The following is a 5,350-nucleotide window of genomic DNA, read 5'->3' as shown; positions in this document are numbered from 1 at the left end:
AGGTCAAGAAGCAACAGTTAGAACTGTACATGGAACAACAGACTGGTTCCAAATAGGAAAAGGAGGACGTCAAGGCTGTATATTGTCACCCTGCTTATTTAACTTCTATACAGAGTACATCATGAGAAACGCTGGGCTGGATGAAGCACAAGCTGGAATCAAGATTGCCGGGAGAAATATCAATAACCTCAGATATGCAGATGACACCACGCTTATGGCAGAAAGTGAAGAAGAACTAAAGAGCCTCTCGATGAAAGTGAAAGAGGAGAATGAAAAAGTGGGCTTAAAACTCAACAGTCAGAAAACGAAGATCATGACATCTGGTCTCATCACTTCATGGCAAATAGATGGGGAAACAGTGACAGACTTTATTTTGGGGGGCTCCAAAACACTGCAGATGGTAACTGCAGTGATGAAATTAAAAGATGCTTGCTCCTTGGAAGAAAAGCTATGACCAACCTAGACAGCATATTAAAAAGCAGAGACATTACTTTGCCAACAAAGTTCCATCTAGTCAAAGCTATGGTTTTTCCAGTAGTCATGTATGGATGTGAGAGTTGGACTATAAAGAAAGGTGAACACCGAAGAATTGATGCTTTTGAACTGTTGTGCTGGAAAAGATTCTTGAGAGTCCCTTGGACAGCAAGGAGATGCAACCAGTCCATCCTAAAGGAAATCAGTCCTGAATATTCATTGGAAGGACTGATGTTGAAGCTGAATCTCCAATGCTTTGGCCACCTGACGTGAAGAACTGACTCATTTGAAAAGACCCTGATGCTGGGAAAGATTGAAGGTGGGAGGAGAAGGGGACGACAGAGGATGAGATGGTTGGATGGTATGACTGACTCAATGGACATGAGTTTGAGTAAACTCCAGGAGTTGGTGATGGACAGGGAGGCCTGGCATGCTGCAGTCCATGGGGTGGCAAAGAATCAGACACGACTGACTGACTAAACTGAATTGATGGTCTACCCTGGAGAATGATTCATGTACACTTGACAACAATCTGCATTCTCTTGTTGGGTGAATGATAAATTTCTGATAGGATTAGTTGTGCAAGTCTTCTGTTTCCTTGGCTTTCTGCGTAATTGTTCTGTCCATTATTGAAAGTGGAATACTGAAATCTCCCACTATTATTGTCGAATTGTTTGTTACTCCATTTGATTTTGTTTTTTGCTTCATGTATTTAGGGGCTCTGTTGTTGGTGCTTATATGTTTGTTTACTTCTTGATTAAATGATCTCTCTTAATATGTCATTCTTTGTCTCTAGTAAAAAAAATTTTTTTGTCTGTAGTAATAATTTTTATCTTAAAGTCTGATTTTAAAGTGTTAGCATAGCCACTCTAGCTTTCTTCTGTTTACTGTTTGCTTGGTATATCTCTTTCCATATTTTTACTTTTAGTCTATTTGTATTTTTGAATCTGATTTGTGTCTTGTAGGTAGCATGTAAGTGAAAGTGTTAGTCGCTCAATTGTGTCTGACTCTTTTAGACCCCATGGACAGTGGCCTGCCAGGCTCCTCTGTCCATGGAATCCTTCAGGCAAGAATACTGGAGTGGGTAGCCATTCCCTTCTCCAGGGGATCTTCCTGATCCAGGGATTGAACCTGGGTCTCCCACACTGCCCGCAGATTCTTTACCATCTGAGCCACCATATATTTGAATCATAAAAATAATTTTTACCAATCTCTGCCTTTTAATTGAAGTACTCTGTGCTGTCTTTCAGGAAACCAGGTTGGTTTCAGCCCTGCCATTCCGTAGCACATGGGTTCCCAGGTCACCTTGGAGATTTGCTTCCAGTCAGCTTGAAGAAGAAGGGAAAATGGAGCCTGCATAGGAGGTTTTTGTGGGACAAGCTTGGACATGGTGCCCACGACTTATATTCCATTGGCTACAAGTCAGCCATAGAATACTTAACTGCAAAGGAGGTTGGAAGTGTGCTTATCTCTATGCTGAGGAAAAAATGACAAGGACTTTGTGAAAGACTAGCAGAGTCCACCACAGTAATATAAGAGAAGGACAGTGTATTTGGAGAATAACATTACCATCAATGAGGTTGCATATTCCACTTGTTAAAAGATCTTGGTGATAACTTCTTTAGATCAGATAACTTTTGAAATAATGGTGGCTATTGGAACTATAGTCGTGTAGGATTCATGGCTCTGGATTTTGCTTGGCTAGCAGGAGAAATTAGTATTGCAGTTGTCAATTTATGGTAGACCTTAACTAGTAGAATGGATGTGTACTGTCACTGATAAAAAATATCAGGCCTGTGTGACCCAGAAACTGTTAATTGAAAATGTCCATAAAGAAGCATTGAGGTTGCACAAGACTAAGAGCTGGGTTCTGTTTACATACTTGTAGCCTTTTGGGAATTTGGGGATAAATATTTTACAGTTATTTTAGTAATACTAGAAATAACAATTGGCACATATACAGTAGAAATGCTTATAAAAAGTGTCAATTATAGGAACACATCAAGAGCTTTCTCACCTGAAACAAAACAAGTAATGTGCCTAGAAAATGAAACCTGAAGGAAGAGAGATGAAGAGTCTTGGACACAGGCAAATTTAAGATAAACTGTCCTTAAGGTTTATCTTAAATTTGCTTATGCCCAAGAAACTATCCTTAAGCTGGGCTTCCCCAGTGGCTCAGCGGTAAAGAATCCACCTGCAATGCAGAAGCCGCAGGAGACACGGGGTGATCCCTGGGTCAGGAAGATCCCCTGGAGGAGGGCATGGCAACCCACTCCAGTGTTCTTGCCTGGAGAATCCCATGGACAGAGGAGCCTGGTGGGCTACAGTCCAGAGGTCACAAAGAGTTGGACACGACTGAGGTGACTTAGTGTGCACATATCCTCAAGGTGCAACAGAAAAGGGAAACTGCTGAAAAATATTACAGAATGTCTCTTTATTTGAGTTTTTCCAGAAGTAGACCCTTAGACCTGGGAGCAAGTGTCAGTGATTTATTTGGGAAGTGAAGTGGGGTGGGGGGGTGTGTTAACAGGGAAGGGAAGGTGATAAAGAGTGCTTTGTTAACCCAGTGACTACAGTGCAAAGCAGAAAGTTAAGGCCACATGAAAACTCTGGGAAGTAACACAAAACCCATGCCTCAGAATTATCTCATGGGAGACTGAGGGTTTTGGGCAATTTATACACCTACTCCTGAGTGTCTTTGATTAGAGTTGTTTCCTGGTACATGTTAATTTCTTGGCATTTCCAGATTGCCATGCATCTATGGGGGGTATTGTTTCCTATAGTTCCAGAAAAGGACGGTAAGGCACTGATGAAAGTTCTGGCTGTTGGAAATCCACTGGTGCACAGATACCAAGGAGTGTGAGCAAGGTGCTGATGGTTTCTGTTAGAGTCTCCCCTGCACCACTCATGTCTACTGGTGCCTCAGTGAAGTTCAGTCCATCCTGCCACTGATCGTCAAGTGGCAGCAAGTCACACTTGTCTTTCAAAAAGATATACAATTGGACAGGTTAAGGTCTTCACTGCTGTAGTTGGCTGGCCTTGGTCAAATTTTACTTCTATATTATTGTAGACTTCTCTCATACTTGGCCAGTACTTCTCTTGATTTGTGTTGCTTAGTTGCTGGAATAAACTATATGCCTTCTTGTCTGAGCGATCTGAACCCCTGGTTACTTTTCCCTCATTGCACTGATAATGCTGCAATCCTCTATCTACAGTTAGTTTTGGACATGGAAACATCAAAAGTTCTAGGTGTATTCTTCCTTGTTCCTGTTACATGGCATGAGTTCTGTATCCTGCCAGTATAGTAATCTGTTTCTTTGCTTGCTGTTCTCTTGGCATGAAGAGCCCAAAAGTGATTGAGTGGCAACCAGAGCTTAAGATTAATGGAACTCTGGCTGTGTCCTCTGGTGGATGTGGTCCTTCTCCTGAAAACCAAGACCTCTAGAGCTGCAAGCTCTGGAATTTCCAGGACAGAAACTCATATTCTCCAAGTGGGTCATAAGAGTCATGGTGAGAGGGGTCACTTCTCCATCCACCTCTCATTTGCCCAAACCTGGGTATTCTGCTTATTGAGAACTATACCATACAATGGCTTTTGGTTTAAGGCATCTTGAGGGACTGTACTCCAGCACCACAGGGTAGAATCTCCAAGCTGATGCCTTAGCTGTGCTTGCAAAAGGTCTGAGGCATGCTCCCATTAGAGTCTGGGCTATTTTCAAGAATTGCTCTCTTCCCTATATAGATGGAGTCTCTCTTCTTGTCCTGCCCCAGCCATTCACCATCAAGGGAGGTGGGAGGAGACATCACCCTTGTAGATCTTGTATATCAGAGAGATCTATAAGAAACAATGTCCCAGGTTTACTATTCAGGTTAGAAGCAGTGCACACTCACTTACTTGGTTATTGGTGTGCTCCTTCCACACGTCTGTTCTGAGTAGCTTCTTTACGACAGGCCCCCTTGAAATAAACATCCCCTGATTTCCAAACCATGCTTTCTGTCCATGTGACAGCTTTTGCAGCAGGGGTTCTGGGAATGGGACAGTCTTCAGGGGTGGAGACACTTGGCTTTCACCAATTGTTCTGTTTAATAAATGGTGTCTGATGGCAGAAGATGACCTGTTGCTTTCCTTGTAGCTTCCCAAGGCTCACAGGTATACTTAGAACCAAGTATAAGCCTCTTAAGTTGGTGCTGAAAGCTTTTGTGATAAGGATCCTGCTTCTCTGATATTTACCAGAACTTCTTAACTCATCTTGAGGGCCCTAAAAATGAAACATTGAACTAGTGCCATAAACATGCTATGATTACAGTTCCTTTCTTCATTGGTTATGTTGCAACTTCTGATTAATTTTTATTGATAGAACATATACCAGTACTTTAATATTCAGAATAACTGCTAACTCTTGTCAAATTATCCCGATATTAATATTTTGTCTATTTCATGAGGGAAGCATAAGGAAATTCCACCTGTCTTAATATATGGCTTATGAGTCCATAGTATGGAATGTAGGTTTATTTTACTATCACAATGTTTTAAAATTTTTTATTTTCTTCATTTTATTTTCTGTGGGGTTGTGCCAAGTCTTTGTGTACAGTCTTTGTCTAGTTGTGGGGAGCAAGGAGTGCTTTTCATTTCAGGGCACAGGCTTCTCATTGTGGAGGTTTCTTTCATTGCAGAACACAGATTCTAGGTGCACAGGCTTTAGGAGTTGGAGCACACAGGCTCAGTAGTTGGTGACTCTTGGGCTCCAGAGCACAGGGTCAGTATTTTGGCATGTGGGCTTAGTTGCCCCGCAGCCTGTAGAATCTTCCTAGACCAGGGATCAAACCCATGTCCCCTGCATTGGCAGGTGAATTCTTTTTTATGAAAATGAAAATA

This window comes from Oryx dammah, unplaced genomic scaffold, assembly GCF_014754425.2.
Source record: "Oryx dammah isolate SB20612 unplaced genomic scaffold, SCBI_Odam_1.1 HiC_scaffold_13, whole genome shotgun sequence".
NCBI classification, from domain to species: Eukaryota; Metazoa; Chordata; class Mammalia; order Artiodactyla; family Bovidae; genus Oryx; species Oryx dammah.
The sequence above is the reverse complement of the archived record's forward strand: the minus strand, read 5'-3'. Positions refer to the sequence as shown.